An 18562-nucleotide genomic window follows, 5' to 3' on the forward strand; every position below is an offset into this window, starting at 1 on the left:
CTTACCTCTTATCATGGGCAATCGCATTTCAATACGCCAAGCGCCGCAGGTCCGTGCGCTGGCAGCCCTGTTAGACACTCATAAATGCAAGGTTTCAGTTCGCCAGCTCCAAGTTTATTGGGACCTCCTGCTCCCGTTCAACCCATGGCTTGTCACTTGCCACTTGTGGGACCCGGCTACCTATGACCAACTTATCGAATGGGTCACCCAAAAAATGGAGCATGAAAACAAACGTTTCCCCCCCGGGCTCCTGCCCACGCTTATTACCATCCGTTCTTGCCTACACGGCTCACGGCCACCATCCGATAGTGCCCCCCAGGAAGCCTTATCGGCAACAAATTCTGCTAATTCAGAGGAGTCTCATAATAACTCCGACCCAGACTCTGAATCCTTATTTGAGCAGCTGAATAACGAGCTCGAGCTCTGTCCTCCTAAACTTAACAATCTGGCGACAGACCAATATGGCGAACTTCCTCCTTCTTGTTCGAGCAAAGACAAAGAAAACCGGAAGTGCCTATATCCCGCCCTTCCTAAAGATGGCGGTTTCGCGCATCCCGCCCTTCCTAAGGATGGCGGTTTCGTGTATCCTGCCCTTCCTAAAGATGGAGGTTTCGCGCCATCCGGCGAGTCACTTCCTCCTTCTCCTTCAACCAAAAAGGAGAGGTGCCTCCTGGCTGCCCCCCCTCCACAGAGGGAGGAGCCTTGTCCGCCATCTTGTGCTCTAGCCCCACCCTGTCTGCCATCTTGTGCTCCGGCCTCCTTGCCGGTGGTGCCTTCCTGGCCACCATCTTTTGCACCGGACAACTCTCCAGGCCCATTATTTTGCGCCTCCGCCCCTCAATCGGCAGCGTCATTATGGCCGCTCAATGCTGGCGCATCTAACGGCCCGGCTGCCCCTCAACCTATTTTGCCGCCGCCGGTCGCTTGCTTCCCTATGAATGTTGCCCCTACACCGCAGCGCCCGCTCCCCTGGTACCCCTTGGAACCAGAGGACACCAAGCGGCTGCACAAAGCGGTAAAGGAGGATGGATTTGCCAGTCCGTATGCAACCCACCTCCTTGAAGAAATCTCAACAAACCTGTGTACTCCCCATGATTGGACCTCCTTAGCACGGGCTATTCTTACACCTGGCCAGTACGTTGACTGGAGGGCCCACTTTAATGCTGAGGCGGAAAAGCAAATCACACTCATGCACCAGTTTGAGCCCCCGGGTCTCGGTGTGCCTCTCGAAGCTTTCTTAGGGATGGGCCCCTATGTTAATCCTGCAGTATACCTGCAAGCCCCAAATGGATTCTGGATACAACTGAGGGAAGTCGCCATGTGGGCCTTCTGCTCCTGTTCCGCAGCTAAGCCCGAAAAATTCACTAAACTTACACAAGGCAAGGACGAAGACTTTGCCTCCTTCATCTCACGGGTTACTGAGACATGTGAACGCAAAGTTCTGGGTGAACAAGCACAAACCGCCCTTGCCAAAGAGCTTATTTTTGAAGGAGCAAGTCCGGCCTGCAAACAGGCCATACTGCCCATCAAAGAAAAGGCCATGCATGACTGGGTGCTCGCTTGCAGTAATATAGACTCTAGTGCGGCCTCGTTAGCTCAGGCCATTGCCACTGCCATGGCCCTAACGTCTGGCTGCTTCAGGTGCGGAAAAACGGGGCATTTTGCAAAAAACTGTACCACCCCTAGCCCGCCGCCTACCAAGCCACAGTGGCAGCAGCGCAAGCCCCCTACGCCCTGCCCTCACTGCAACAAGGGCTATCACTGGGCTCGAGACTGCCACGCTAATAACAGAGCGCAGCCTTTAAACTTGAAAGGGGGCATGTCTCAGCCCCGCCCCCAAGAGACACAGACCCGGGCCAAGACCGGCCCCAAACCATAATGTGGTCAATCCCTATAACCCCCAACAAGCCCACCCGCGAAATTAAAATAAACAGTCGCTGGTACACAGGCACCATTGATTCTGGGGCAGAAATCTCATGTCTGCCTACCCGCCTTATAGCCCAATGGAAAACAGAGGAGGGACCCTCCGTTATCGGAGCCACGGGCTCTGCTTCCTCCCTGCGCGCCGCCTCTCCCATTAAATGGGAAGATAATGAAGGTCACTCCGGTACCTTCCGGCCGCTCTTTCTAAACACCATTGACCAAATCTTATGGGGGCAAGACATTCTAGCAGCCTCGGGGGCATATATTACCACGCAGCCCCCCCAAGAATGCTTCCTAACCACCATTGGCCAAGCCCTCTGGGGACGAGCCATTCCCACAGCTACGGGGGCCAGTATTACCACACAGCCCCCCCAATAATTTGCGCCACTGCTCGCATAACACCTCCAGCACCCACTCTTCTTCAATGGGATACAGAGGAGCCTATTTGGGTGGAGCAGTGGCCTTTACCTTCCCATAAATTAAATATACTCAAAACCCTCGTCCTAGAGCAACTAGAAGCGGGGCATATCGAACCTTCCACCAGCCCCTACAATTCGCCTGTTTTTGTTATTCACAAAAAGGCCGCAAACAAATTCAGACTCCTTCATGACCTCCGGGAGATTAATAAACACATACTCCCCATGGACTCTCCACAGCCTGGGCTGCCACACCCGGTAGCCATCCCAGCACATCTTCACGTGGCCACAATAGACATCAAAGATTGTTTTTTCTCAATTCCATTACATGACTCTGACAAGCCAAAATTTGCCTTTACGGTTCCAGTCACCAACCACGCAGGGGCAGCGCAGCGTTATCAGTGGAAAGTGCTCCCCCAAGGCATGCGTAATAGTCCAGCTATCTGCCAGGCCTATGTCGACTCCGCAGTGTCTCCACTGCGCGACCAGGCCCTCATCATTCATTATATGGATGACATTCTCGTAGCAACCGAGGACTCCGAGCAGCTCAAGGAACTTGTTTCACAGTTACAAGTCAACTTACAAGGTCTAGGGCTTAAAGTTCAGCCAGACAAAATCCAACTCTGTGCACCATATACCTTCCTGGGGTTCACTATAGACCAAAAGGTAACCCCTACAAAATTTCAGTTCACTATCCCCAACAAACTAACCTTACATGGACTGCAGCAACTGTGCGGGCAAATAAACTGGGTGCGCTCAGCCCTGCCAATAACCACAGCGGAGCTTCAGCCACTATTCAAACTCCTAAAAACTGGAGAGCAAACATCCAAAGCTATCACACAGCCCATTAAGTTAGACTTTTGGGCAAAACTGGCTCTCCAAACGTTCAACGAATATTTCTCCAAAAGCCAGCTCGATTGGTTTAAACCGGAGCTCCCCCTTCAGGGGCTAGTCCTAAATACATATTATACCCCCACAGGGGTACTCTGGCAGGAAGGCCCCCTACTATGGGTCCACCCTGCCAAAAGTAAACTCAGAAAAATCTGCCCCCTAACAAAAATGTGGGTGTGCCTTGCCCTCGACTTAGTCAAAACAGCTATACACCTCTTTGGGCATCCTCCCGACACCATAATCTGGCCTTTTGATGAGAAACAGACTACATGGCTCATCCAAAGTAATGTAGACATGCAACTTCTAATGGAGGGCTTTACTGGTAATTTTGACAACCATTACCCATCACACAAAATATTTCAGACGGTGCTTCACTTCCCACTGCCGCCCAAATGTCCTTATTTCCCATTCCCATCTTCTTCCCCTATCCCAAATGAAACCACCGTCTTTACAGATGCGTTAAAAACCAAGTTCGCCCTTGTGGTGTACCTACCAGAACAAAAGGACCCCCTTTGTTTTACCCAGTTCCATCAATACTCTGTGCAGGTTGGCGAACTTCTCGCAGTAGAAGAAGCCTTCAGAAAGTTTCCTAGCACGCCACTCAACATCTTCACGGACAGTTTATACACCTACCAAGTCTGTAAAGTGTTGGCGCTAGCTACCTTCTTTCCAGATGCTTCCAAGGCCATAGATAGAGCCTTAGTCTCACTAAAAAATCAGCTTGAAAAAAGACAGGCCCCCTGGTTCATCGCTCACATCCGCAGCCATTCCGGCCTCCCCGGACTGCTTGCGGCCGGCAATGAAGCAGCTGATAGAGCAGTCTCTGTCTCAGCTGCCAACACACTCGGTGACTCCATTAATACAGCCAAACAACTCCACTCCAGGTTTCACTTTTCAGCCAACTCCCTACATCATCTTTGCGGTCTGCCCAAGGAAACCTGCAAACACATAGTTCGCAGCTGCGCCACTTGCGCGCCCTTTGTGCCACTTGGGCCTCTACAACTGCAAGGAGTCAATCCCCGTGGCCTTAAGCCAAATGCCAGGTGGCAAATGGATGTTACCCACGTCTCTTCCTTCGGGCGTCTTAAATATCTACATGTCATTATAGACACTTATTCAAGCATGTGCCATGCAGTCCCCCTACTGGGCGAAACTGCCAAACATTGCATCAAGGCACTTCGCCAAGGAATTCTCTTTATGGGCATTCCCTGGGACCTAAAAACAGACAATGGCCCTGCCTACCGCAGCGCCTCCTTCACAGCCTTCCTGCGCTTATATAACATCACCCACCACTTTGGAATCCCTTATAACCCACAGGGGCAGGCTATGGTAGAATCTTTAAATCGCAGGCTAAAAATCCAAATAGAAAAGGAGAAGAATAATCTTCCCCAGGCCTCACCAAGTGACCTTGTCACAGCTGCCCTCATACACCTTAACTTGCTTACATTCGATAAACAAGGGCTATCTCCCCTACATAAACACTGGGGACCTTCATACAGGCCTTCCCTAGTCCCTTCAGTTCACTGGCGTGATCCAGCCACCAATACGTGGCAAGGACCCGCCCCTCTCCTTGCCCAGGGGCGCGGTTTTGCTTGTGTCTTTCCAGAAAATGAATCCCAGCCAATCTGGATCCCCGGAAGAAACATCCGTCCGGCCACGGCGACCGAGCAGACGCCACAGACGCAGACTGAGACAACTGAAAAAGAGGCTGGACCGCCTCCACCTTGAGGAACCCCAATCATCACCCCAGCAACCCCCAACAGCTGCCAAAATCAGGCGCGTACGCCGACATGCTCGGTGCCTGGTTTGGCAGCTAACCCATGCAGATCTAAAAATCTACAGAGCCTCTCTGCCACAACCCAAATAAGGAAATGAAATGACAACTTCTTCATCTCTATGATGAAGCTCGAAAACAGTGTGGTAACCCCCCTTCTAGCTTAAAGCAAATCCTTCTAATAATGCTCACGCTTCTTCCCACAGCATCCGCAACAACACCCAGGGAACTCTGGGCAGCCATTCAGCACCCCCCCGGAGTCCTGTTCCTCACACCCGACAGCCCTTTTTTCCTCAACTGCAGCACTTCTCATGTAATCTCCAGCTCCCCTGTAACCCTCGTCACATAAAAAGTGAAAGTCCACTCAACATCTCCGTTAATCCGCCCCGCTCAGCATTCCTTTTTATTAGCAACAAAACATCTAATCCAGGCCAATTTCCCTGCAAATCAAATTCTATTTGCCCTCCAACCTTCCCAAACTGCTTCCCCCTACTTTGTAATAACGGGTCGGAACTCTTCGTACAAGCCTTTTCTAATGAAAACTTCATAGAAAAATTCATAAAAAACGCACTCCCCAACCCGAAACAAATGTCTGCATACTTTCTACGCTCTGCATGGTGGCCAATTCCCCCTAAACCTCAGGCAAATGTCACCTCCACCCACACAACTCCTCCGGGTCGGCCTTGTTCTAGCCCACATTCAAACAAAATGCATCCTCCGCGCTCTCTGCCAATCAACAAATTTACCTGGCTTGAGTGCCATCGCCCTGAACCACTTATGGTCACACCCTCCTATGCACTTTACTCCCCAAACCTACCCATGGCTGCCCCTAATATCAACTTTATCACTGTTAAAACCAATATCAGCGTCCCGTTTCCTCTCCCTACTAACTCCAGAGACGTTTCCTCAGACCCCGTATACGGTGTACCCGTTTTTTCCTCCCATTATGCTTGTGGCAAATATGCATGCCTCGACCTCCGCCCCCTCACTTGTGTCCAAAACTGTCAGCTCTGCAACGGAACCACCATATATGATACAACACACCGGTGTGAGCCTAACTATACAAGCTGCATCAACATTACCACCTATACTTTCGTAAGCCCCCCCTTCTTTTTCTTTCTGTGCCCTGAAGCCCCCCCTCATCAAAATGCATACTGGCTAACTATTGGAACACTTCTTACCCTTATGCCTTTATCGTCTTGCAGCCTAGGTTACTCTGGATTCCGGTCAACGCCACCACCTGGATGGCCCCCCAACTCCCTTACATTCTAGGCACGGACAGCTTACCCGACTTAAAGCATACAAAACGAGACTTCAGTATCTCCGCCGCCATCGCCGCCGCCATCGTCGCCGCTGTAGCAGCCAGTACTGTTGCCGCCATAGCCCTCACTCAAACCTCTACCACTGCTGAAACCCTCCTCAACGTGTCCCAAACGGCCGCCCAAGCTGTTGGGACGCAAGAAAATATCAACCATCTAATGCATAGCGCTGTGTTCAACTTACAACAGCAAATAGACTTAATTGCTCTAGACATAGAAGCCCTTTATGAACTTGCCTCCTCCGCTTGTGATGGGCGATACCCCTTCACTAAGCTCTGTGTTACTCCTGTCCCGGTTAACCATTCCATGCCCCGTCTCTCCTTGTGAGACTGGATCTTCACCGCATACAACGACTCATACTGGAACCAAACACACAAACTACAAACACACATACTAAATCTTCAAAATACCATACTTCCCAAAGTTTCAGCCTCCATATTCACTGAACTAATAAACAAATTCGCCTCATTCTTTCAACCCTCAAATCTCATTTTCTATGGAATCCTATTGCTTGCCCTAATTATCATTCTTATTATATTCAAATATATATGCAAACAGCTCTCTCGCCATAAACAGCAAACTAAACTTCTTGCCCTGGCAGCTCTTGAACTTCAAAATCCTTTTTCAGATGCGGGTCATCGGCAGCAAGCACAGGTATGGTTAGCTAGTGTTGCCCCCCCTCAGGACTGATCACCCTGTGGGAGCATGGCGGGTGCAAATACCGGTTAATCCGCATTCCACCCCTCGGGAGCTTAGTGGACCGCCTGCCACCCTGCTAAAACCCAAATGCATCTCTTCTACCTCCTTCTAAAAATAAAAACTACTCACCCTTGGGGAGCGTGGCTAGCGCAATACTAGTTAGTCCGCGTGAGCCCCTCAGAAACCTTGCAAACCAGCCTTCAATGACGCCCCTTCCTCTCCGCTCTTTAATTAAATACAAGGGAGGAATTGCTGCATATATTTGTAACTGTTGCCTCTTATCTGCCTTAACATGCCCTAACATATCCAGACATCTCTCGTTCTTGCAAGCCTTGCTATTCTAACCCCCTGCCTAGCAACTCCTGAGCATATATCGCACCACCTTTTCACCTCTTCTTCATTAGACCATGTACTCTCCTCACCTCACCACCCATTATAATATTCAACACACCTCCTAACCAATCCACATCCTATACGACACCATACCAGCTGCCCATCAAAGTTTCTTCACCCCTAATTAACTCCCCCTCACCAACCCTATATATTCTTTGTGTTTCCTCCTGTCGGGGTCTTAGCCTGTAAGCCTTGCCAGCCAGCTAAGTCCCGCGAGCCCTATGCAATAAATTACTACTATTATTCTTTAGTCTCGGTTTATTGTGCTTGTGCGCCCTCCAAACCTTCGAGCCCCGTGGTCTCGGCTGACGCCGCTCTCCAGCCGAACCACATCCGAGGACAAGACCCCAGTGCGGTCGGGCTAGGCAAGCCCCAAGCCGCACTGCTGCCCCTCCCCCAATCCTCCTCCACCTTCTAATCCCCCACTCACAGTCTTTGTAAAAAACCACATTCTGCCTTCCTGGGAAACCCCTTCAAGATCCCCAAGATCTTGTGAGACAGTGCTCCAGAAAGAAGCCAAAACCAGGTTTCCACAGACGGACAAGGCTAGCACTGCTGAGGATGCTTGTCTCCTGATGAGCTTGGGGACATCCCCAAGGAACAACTTGCTGAGTTGCTCCTCCTTTCCCTGCAGCACTTGTGGAACTAGAACTCTCTGGCCCTCCAGAAACAAGGCCTCTGGAGAAACTTCACACCCACCCTCTCCTCCATTCTGGCCCCACAAACTTGCAACATGGACAGACAGTCAGACCTCTAGGGAAGGTCAGGCTCATTTCATTTCAAGCTCGTTACCCAGTCAGCTGATGAATTTGAATAATAAATACAAATGCCTTTATTACTAATCCTCACTGTGGCTACTTTTACCAGGCAGGAACACTAGGCTGACCTGAAGGTAGTACATGCTTTCATCTGCCTTCACAGGAACCCTGAACTATTCTATCCTTATTTCACATAAGGGAAACAGATGCCCTGGATTCTCACCAAGGCACAGCTCTAGTTCACTCTGCAGGAACATTGAGGAACAGGGGTTTGAACTTACTGGGTGTTTTATCCACATCCTCTCACTAGCGGTCTCTGTTCCATATGTTAGAACAGTCCATTTTGTTCTAGTTTGCTAGCTGCCAGAATGCAATATACCAGAAATTGAATGGCTTTTAACAAGGGGAATTTAATGAGTTGCTAGTTTACAGTTCTAAGGCCGAGAAAATGTCCCAATTAAAACAAGTCTATAGAAATGTCCAATCAAAGGCATCCAGGGAAAAGATACCTTGGTTCAAGAAGGCCAATAAAGTTCAGGGTCTCTCTATCAAATGAGATGGCACATGGCAAACACAGTCAGGGCTTCTCTCTCGGCTGGAAGGGCACATGGTGAATACAGCATCATCTGCTAGCTTTGTCTCCTGGCTTCCTATTTCATGAAGCTCCCCGGGAGGCATCTTCCTTCTTCATCTCCAAAAGTCGCTGACTGGTGAACTCTCTGCTTTGTAGTGTTACTCTCTCTGAGTCTCTCTGAATCTCCAAAATATTTCCTCTTTTATAGGACTTCAGAAACTAATCAAGATCCACTCAAATGGGTGGAGACATGTCATCCCCTAATCCGGTTTAACAACCGTTCTTAACTAAATCACATCAACCAGGGAGATGATCTCATTACAGTTTCAAACATACAGTATTGAATAGAGATTATTCTACCTTTATGAAATGGGATTTATATTAATACATGGCTTTCTTAGGAGGCATATATCCTTTCAAACCAGCACACATATGTTCTACTCATCTGTTGACAAGATAGATAAAAGAAGCATCAGACACAAGGTTTTCACAATCACACAGCCCACATTATGAAGGCTGCATCATTATACAGTCATCTTCAAGAAACATGGCTACTGGAACACAACTCTACATATTCAGGCATTTCCCTCCAGTCTCTCTATTACATCTTGACTAACAAGGTGATATCTACTTAATTTGTAAGAATAACCTCCAGGATAACCTCTCGACTCTGGAATCTCTCAGCCATTAACACTTTGTCTCATTTCACTTTTCCCCCTTTTGGTCGAGAAGGTTTTCTCAATCCCTTGATGCTGAGTCTCAGCTCATTCTAGGATTTTTCTCAATCCCTTCATGCTGAGTCTCAGCTCATTCTAGGATTTTCTGTCCCACGTTGCCAGGAAGGTCCACACCCCTGGGAGTCATGTCCCACACAGACAGGGGGAGGGTGGTGAGTTTGTTGTGTTGGCTGGAGAGAGAGGCCACATCTGAGAAACGAAAGAGGCTCTCTTGGGGGTGACTCTTAGGCCTAATTTTAAGTAGGCCTTACCTATTCTTTATGGGTCCCCAAGTGGACTTTGCAAATACTTTTTCTTTTTCCCTATTCAAGATTCCATGTAATTATGGGATTCAAATAAACTGACCATGCTAGATTAATTAGATAATGCACTTCCCAAAATATAAATTTTGTACCAAATAAACATGTGTTCCTTCATTCTCACACCAAAGTTACAGTTTGAAGATATCGGCCATATCCTTTATGCTGTATTCTGATTTACCTTAGTCCTGTTCAGATCAGCTTCATTTTTGTCTCTACTCGAAGTCTCATCACTTTTTCAGCTTTTCAAACAGTTGCTGTATGGGACACTGCTGACTTTCATAGCTTCAGTGCTCTAACTCTGAGTCTCAGATTGGCATTCCTTCTTAAAACAGGTCTACCATACCTTATCTGAAACCCTTAGGGCATGATAGGTTCTGCAGTTCAGAATTTTTCAGAACTGTGGACAGTTGGGTGACACATCTATTGTCACACTTCTTGCAGGGCCTGGGACAGGAGCCGCAGTCGAGCCCCTAAATATTTTTCTGACAAGATGCAGAACATTCTAAGTGGGGTAGAAAAGACTGAATGGTCTCACGCCCACACAGATCAGGTTTTGCCATCAAATGAGTGACAAAACCTTTTTCAGTTTTCGGAGCTGTCTGTATTTCAGAATTGCAGGGAAGGGATCATGGGCCAGGAGCCTGACGACATTATTAACCATTAGCTTCAGCACGACCACCTCCCTCCCTGCTCTTACCCCCCAGCATGTGTGGATGGGAGCTGGGTCAGCCGTTTAGCGCTGGGTTCCCCAGTCTTGTAGGGGACTCCATAGATGGGTTGAATAAATGAAGTAATATAAGGGATTTTTCCCTCATTGAGTAATTGCTTTCAGGGCTTTCAGTTCAGTGTAGCTTACTCTTCATTTGGGATGCAAAGGCTCCCATGACCTTGTTGCCCTTTGGATATAGAAATGTGCCCTCCATGGACAAGGCATTCGTTTATTCATTGATGAAGCACTGCCTGCTGGCTCAGGGCTAGGTCTTGATGATTCTCTCGGGAGGGCAGACCCTGTCCCCGAACTGCAGGACAGAAGACATGACCCATACATCCTGTCCCAGTGCCAAGGTGGTGATGCTGCTGAGGCAGGACCAAAGTGCTGACATGGGCTTCTCTGTTCAGGCCTTGTGTATTATTCAGTTAGTGCTGCATAACAAAATATCCCCCTAACCTAGCCTAGATAGAAAATAAGTTTTTTGCGGAGTGGGTAGGATACAGCTTCTCCTGGTGTTTCTGGCCCAGGGGCTGTCCTGTGGTTGGCATCCAGCTTGAGCTTTTCACAACTTAGCATGAGCTGGACTGAATGGACCTGCTTATCCTTATGCTGCCTGGGACACACTATTTGCCAAGTAAATTAAACACGAGAAAAAGATTTTCTTTTCTTATAAGGCCCAGCAGTGAGAATGCATTCTTTAAGGAGGCACTAGTAACAGGTAATGGGATCATAATTTTACACTGCTGGTGGTCATGTGGCTATTTGCTTAATCTCCATCCCCTGAGAGCTCCTCAGGGTGGGGGCTGTGGGTGGGTGCTCACCTCTGTGCCCCCACCCCCTGCTACAGCTCCTAGCAGAGAGTACATGCTTGAGACTGTGCACTAAATAAATGGGACTTTGGCACATGCTCTCTCAAGCCACACGGTGCTTCCTCCTTTTGCTGTTTTTTGATTTTGTTCAGTTCTGTTGACATCACCACTTTTGGATCAGAGGGGCTGGCAGATGGCTTGTTCTCCAACTACCCTTCCCCAGGCCCACCTTGACCAGTGACACCATGGGCAGCTTCATGCCTGCTCCCAGCCTGCCACCCACCCTCACCCCACAGCCAGCAGGACACCCTCCTCCCCACATACAGCTGGCAGCCAGCCCCAACCATGCCCCCTACCCACTTCCTGCTGGGCCTAGGAGCTTCGCAGCACTCACTTTTTTGAGTGCTTCCAGGGTTCCCAGCACCAAACCCTTACTGGACCCTAGAAACAGTCCTGAAGCTCAGAACACTAAGGCAACCAACCAAGGGCATGGCAAAAGGGGGAGAGGGCAGGTCTGCCTGGCTCCAGAGCTCACCTGCTTCCTGACCTGGGTATGTTCACAAGGCATGTGGCCCCTGTCGGGCCTGAGCGGTCAGTGATTCCAAAGCCATCTCTAGGCCTGACCAGCTGTGTGGCCCTGGGCAAGTTCATACCTTCTCTGTGTTCCCTCAACACATAGGCTCATAAAAGGAAACCCTTCCCAGGGCTGGTGTGAGGATCAAATGAACTAATAAATGTCCTAGGGGAGGGCTGACCTTTGTCACAATCTGTTCATTTGCTAGCTGCCAGCATGCAACACACCAGAAATGGATTGACTCTTAATAAAAGGGGATTTATTTTGTTAGTTCTTCAGAGGAAAGGCAGCTAATTTTCCACTGAGGTTCTTTCTTACGTGGGAAAGCACAGGATGGCCTCTGTTGGCCTTCTCTCTAGGTCTCTGGGTTCCAATAACTTTCCCCAGGGTGATTTCTCTCTGCATCTCCAAAGGCCTGGTCTGAGCTGCGAGTGCTGAGATGAGGAATGCTGAGCTGCTTGGGCTGTGCTCCCTTGCACTTTCTCATTTAAGCACCAGCCAATTAAATCAAACATCATTCATTGCAGCAGGCATGCCTCCTAACCAACTGCAGATGTCATGAGCTACAGATGAGATTCATGCCCACAGCAACAGAACTAGGCACCTTCATCTGCCCAAGTTGACAGCTGAATCTAACTACCACACCATCATCAACATTATCTTCACTGCCACCACTGCCACCAAGTTATAACCACCACTGCCACTGAGTTATAACCATCACCACAGCTGCTGCCACCCCCCTCCGTGTCCTGCAGCCTTTCCAGCCTCTTGTCCATCCTTCATTATCATCAGGACCACTCAGCTCCCCGCAAGGGCCAGATCTCCTGGGCCAGTCAGGCTTTTCAAATCTCAAACCAGGCCCCTGACCCAGCTAGCCTGGGCTTGCAAGGACAATGGGACAGAATATGCAGGAAGCCAGTGATGCCAGGCTCAGCCACAGCAGGAGTCGGATGGTGAGGAACAGGAGCCTCCTGTTGACAGCCACAGAAGGGTGTCCTCCAGTCCGGGGTAGGTCTCCAGACAACAAAAGCTGCCCAGTGTCAGCTCCATGTCCTCCCTGCATCTCTGCCTGCCCCTCCCATCTCTGGTGACCTTAGGCACAAGCCCCAGCTCCCAGGACAGGCTGCCCAGGAGGAGATGGGTGTGCATTCCCGCTGTGATCAGGGAATGAGGGCAACTTTGTTTGCAGGGGACACCCCCATTCCCCATGCACTGGGAGAGGACTTGGGGTCTGGGTTGGGGCCTGGATCTCCCAGAATTCTCTCTCCAGTCTTGCTTTCCTCTTTTGCAGCTGCTTTTGTCCCGTTTAGTGCAGACTGATCCATGGGGTGGCTGGACGCTTTCAGAGCTTGCCACATGGGCGGCCTCTGGGACATCCTGCCTGTGGGCCCAGGGGCACTGGCAGCTGCTGACAGTCGCTTGGTTTCATCACCCCCCTGCAGGCAGAAGATGGTGGAGGGCAGTCTGACCCACCTATTCACCCTGACGCTGTCCAAGAACACTCTACTGGACGGACTGGCAGACCCCCTCCATCCATGCCTGCAACAAATGGAGTGGGGAGAATAGGAGGGAGGTGCTGAGCATGCTCTTCTTGCCCAGGGACATCCAGGTGCTCAGACAGGAGTGACAGCCCTAAGATGAGTGCCCTCCCACTGCCACACAGACCCCTGGGTGAGCTGCATTCACATCCCACCTGTGCTCCTGCAGCAGGTGCTTTCCGAGCCCCCCTAATGCAAGAGAGCCCAACCCCAGACCCTTGGCCTGGGCCTGGGGGTAGGGGGACAACCTGCACAGTGGCAGAGCCAAGGGAGGACTTGCATGAGTAGAAGGGTGCACAGGACCTGGGGGTGTGCAGGAGGCTGTCATGCCCCTGGGTCCCTCTGAGATGGTGTGGGGATCCTGGCGAAGGTTGCCCAGTTAGAGGCCTCATGGAGGTTACTTGCTCACTGATAAGAAAGCTGCTCTAAGTCGTGGTCCTCAGGTTGGGTGCCCTCTAAGGTGGTGACGGGGTCCCTGATGGTAAAAGGCTTGGAATTCAGCCTTTCAGAGCTCCCACCACAGTGGGATGGGGGCCAGAGTCCTGGGCACTCCCACAGGGACAAGGAATGGGAGGTTCTGGCAAAGCTGTTATAGAATGTTTGAACTCTGAATTTAGGAGTGGGGGGTTGGGGGTGACAGCTGTGCTCAGCACAGGGCAGACAGGTAGGCAGGCTCCCTGGCATTGTTTCCTGGAGAGGGCAGTGTGGTTATTCCCCCACTGTATTTGGGCAGCCCACAAGCCTGAGTGAGTTTAGGGGTGGGACTTTGAGAAGGAAGGGGCACTGCCTACTGGACACCCATGGTCCTTCCCCTTTCAGGGGTAGTAACCCATTCTCTGCCCCTGGGTGGAGTGTCTGTGCCATACAGTCATGTACTCATTGTGGAATGGTATGGGGACATGAATAGCACACTTGGTACCCCAAGAGGCTCTGCCCAGTGCCTGGGTGGGTTCATTGGCCCCTGTCCCGAACCCACAGGGTTCAGTTGTGTCACAGAGAAAAGATTGGCCTATGCTCCAGGCACTTACCTGTCCTCACTGCACAGGGCATTCCTGAGACCCTGCTGGAGTGGAGGTGCTCATGGGAGGGCTTCCTGGAAGAGGTGTCCTTCGAGGAGCCTTGAAGGAAAAGTGGGTTTTCTTGTTCTCGGAGAGGGAATCCCAGTGCAGGGCAAATGCCCATTCCAGAAAAAGCAGGAACCCAGGTCAGCCCTATCTGAGCTGTGGCCAGGAAGTTCCCAGTGGGTTTTGGAGAAATTGTGGACCAGCTGGCAAGGCTGAAAGCCCAGCATGGAGGGTAGTCAGCCGTGATGCAGAATGGGTGGGGGGACTCATGGTGCCAAGTGAGGAGGGCTTTGAACAAGGGGACATACCGGGGGCTTTCGTGTCTTGGGACCAGGAGGTGGGATGCTGGCTCATTTGGAATCAAGTGAGTGGTGGGTGGTAACTGGTGGTCGTGGTGGCAGACCCTGTTCTGGAATGTTCTCTACTGCCACCCTGGCTTCCACAGTCCACACACAGTGTGAAGAAGACAATGGTGGCTGTTCCCACCTGTGCCTGCTGTCCTCATGGGAGCCTTTCTAAGGCAACTTGCACCTGCCCCACTGACATGCAGCTCCAGGACAATGGCAAGATGTGTAAAGCAGGTGAGAGGGGATGTGGGCAAGGGGCCGCCAGCTTGGATACACCTTAGGGAGTCAGTGGGTCCATTTGGAAGCACCTGCTTGGTTGGTAAAGGCTTTGAGAATCACGGGCCCCATGGTCCTTGGGCAGCAGACGGGTCAGGATTCATGTTCAAATCTGGGCTTTGCTGCCCGGTAGGCAAATGGTCCTAGACATGCTCCTCAGTCCCTTGGAGCCTGATGATGTCCAATACATGGACCTGCCACCTCAGTGTTGTGCATAAGAGCTCACCGCTATCACCTGTGGCAGGAAAGCTGTTTTTGTTCCTAAAAGAGATAAAAAGCACTGGAGGATGTGGTGAAACAAGAAGCAACTCCATGACCCTTCACCCCTGGTGGACAAGTCTTCCTTTTTTGCCTCTGGCTGTCTAGTCCATGGTACTGCAAGCCTTGTGCATTGGCTTCATTGTCTCCTTTTCTGCTTCCTCATAAACACTTTCCATATTGATACAGAATTGAAGGTCCACTTTGATCATTGCCTCCCGTTCCAGCCATGCATGGATGCACGAAGTTAAGCTGGGTTCTCCCACCCCCCCCCACCACGTTCCCCATATACCATTTGGGCAGGAGGGGAGAGAGCTTCAGATATTTTCCAGCTTTTAATTTTCTCTCCTTTACTATTCAGCACTTGCTTCTTTATCAACTCTTACTATTATTGTTTAATGAGCATCCCCTCTCCTCCGAGGCATGTCTGGGGACCTTTATTTCTGTATCAGGTTCAGGGCAGCCTCTGTGGGGAAGTACCCACATCCAGGATGTAGCCTGTCCTGGGGGATGTGCAAAGCCCCCCACAGGGGGACTGGCTGCTGGGCCAACTCATCTGGCCATTGAGTGCAGCGAGGTAGCTGCTGCCCTGCAATGCATCCTCCACTGCTATATGGCATGTGATGGGGCTAGACCAGCAGTGAGAGGGCTGGGTACAGGGAGGAGGGGGCAGGAGAGGGACGATGTGGTCCTCCAACACAGGAGTCTCTGGCCAGAGTGCTCCCCGGAACTGGGACAGATTCCCCTGGTGGACTCAGAAGTGAGTCATCCCCTAGAAGCATTTTCCCAGGGTTTCTACCCAGAGAGAGGTGTTTACTCCCTGTCCTGCTAGGTGCTTGGCACATAGCACCTGGGGCCACATGGCTGGGGGCTGAGTGTGTGGCTGTGGTGGGGGCAGGGCCAGGGTGGGTCATCTCCCCTATGCTCCCTGGCAGGGTTCTGCTGTGGGCAAGGACTTTCCAGGACTGTACCTGCACTTTCTCTTTCCCAGAACAAAGCATCTTTTATTTTGAAATAATTTCCAATGTAAGAAAAGTTACAGAAATGATACACAGTGCTCCAGTGTACCTCCTGCTCAGATTTACCAACTGTTATCTTCTTGCCCCATATATTATATCATTTTATCATGTTATCTGTTGGTCTGACCACCTGTTTTCTGAAGGTTGGAGAGTGAGAACAGAGCATCTTCCCTGGAGACCTGGCTGTTCTACCAGGGTCAAGTTAGCTGTGTGCCACCTCCTGTAGGGACTGGGGGAGAGTCTCCCCCAGGCAGGATGGCCCCGTGTGGTTGGGACATCACCAAGAGGACCTGTGCAGTTTCAAAGGTGATGGGGGATATGGACAGCCCCCTCTTCACAGCTCTTTTATAGGGGGTCCTAGATGCTCAGAGCAGGGCTTGCCTTAGAGACCACTGGACCGTGGTGCTTTCATTCATTCACTCACCCATTCATTCATTCATTCATTCAACAGTCATTTATTGAGCGCCTCCTGTATGCCAGTAAGCATTCCTAGGCACTGGGGATCCTGTAGTGAGCAGCAGAGACAGAACTTCTGCTCTCTGGAACTCACAGGATAGGGCGTGTGCGGGAGGTCAGACAATTCAAATTGGCAGATTATTCAGGCTCTTAGAAAGGGCAAGTGTCTTGGGAGACCGGCTCTTTGGTTGTTTCTAGGTGCCTTTTGCCATTTGCAATCCACTGACCTTGAAGGTGATCTTGAGAAAGGTGCTGGGCCAGGGCCAAGTGGCTCCAGGTGAGTCACCCTGGAACTCTTTGCTGATCCTGGGGCTGTGCACTAAGTAGGGGAAGGGCATGTTTTAGGCACTCACGATGCTGCAGCCTCATGGGATTGGGTCAGTCTCTCATTTTAGTGCAGGGAAAACTGGGGCTAAGGGACTAACCTGAGGTCACCTTAGCAGGTAGGAGAGAAGGTTCTAGAAGAGAGGGTCTGCTGGTCTGGCTGGTACCTGGACCCCCTGCCCCCACCTAGCCAGGGCTCCCCTCCCTCCCAGAGCAGGGGGAAGCTCAGCTCAGCTCAGAAAGCTTCTTCCTCAGCTTGGACTTCACCTTCAACATGCTTGGATTTGGTTTCCCACCTTCCTGCCCACCTGTTTGGGAGAAGGACCTGAATTCCAGCATGTTCTGCAGGGTGTATGCCCCAGTCCTGGAAGGGAAAAATGAGGGTTCCAGGTAGGGGGAGGGAGGCACAGAGGCTGGTGCAGCCCCCAACAGCTCACAGTGTTGAGAAGTTGCAAGCACAACCAGGCCTCAGAGCAGAGGGGAGGAAGCAGTGGAAGAATTTGGGGGCAGGTATTTCTCTGGAAAGATAACTTCAGGGTAGTGCAGCAGTGGTACAGAAGCAGAATTCTCACCTGCCATACTGGAGACCTGGATTCAATTCCTGGAGACTGCCCATGCCAAAAAAGATAAAGAAAACTTCACCCTTGCAAATTTGAAGACGATGGAGCATGTCAGTTCTGCAGTATCACTCACAGTGCCCACGAGCCTCTTGTGTGCTGCCAAGAACAAAGTCTTTCAGGGGACCCACTGTTCCCCTGCCCCACATAATCTAGCTGGGGTCAAGTGTCAGACAGGAAACCAGCAAATGATTTGGAGATAAAAATAAGATGGATAGAAACAGGGCCGAGATGGAAAAAAATGTGGCAGAGGTGGGGCAGGTGTCTTTCAGCCTGAGAAAGAAGGTCAGAGGATTCTCAAAGGTGTCACCATGTAAGCTGATTCCTGCAGGACTAAAAGGAAGGAAAAAAAGAAAATTATATTGAATTTCCTTCCAGCGAGAAGGAACAGCATGCATGGCAGCCCAGAGGCACATGCAAGCTTGGCCTCAGAGCTGCTTCATGGGCATGAAAACTGTGCAGTCATGCAGACCCCACACTCAGGAGGACCCCCCGGCCTCATGCTCTGCATTTTTACTTTGCACTGGGACTTCAAATAAAGTAGCCAGTCTTGCTTGGTGCATTGACAGACTAAGGGAAAACCTGGAGGTGCTCGCTCAATATTTCTGTGCCTGCCCCTCGCTGATGTTGTGTGTAGCTATCTATGTGGATAAACTTACAAATTGTACCATAGTTGCTGTTTTGGTTTGTTGAAGCTGCTGGAATGCAATATACCAGAAATGGAATGGCTTTTATAAAGGGGATTTGTTAAACTTCAGGTTTACAGTCCTAAGGCCATAAAA

The 18562-nt window shown here is 50.6% G+C and overlaps 1 pseudogene; it reads left to right on the plus strand.

Moving 5' to 3' along the window:
* The first annotated feature begins 2762 nt into the window (after positions 1-2762).
* Positions 2763-18562, plus strand: part of LOC143645625 (low-density lipoprotein receptor-related protein 5-like) — a 59377-nt pseudogene continuing 43577 nt past the window's right edge.

Source organism: Tamandua tetradactyla, chromosome 9, assembly GCF_023851605.1.
Source record: "Tamandua tetradactyla isolate mTamTet1 chromosome 9, mTamTet1.pri, whole genome shotgun sequence".
Lineage (NCBI taxonomy): Eukaryota > Metazoa > Chordata > Mammalia > Pilosa > Myrmecophagidae > Tamandua > Tamandua tetradactyla.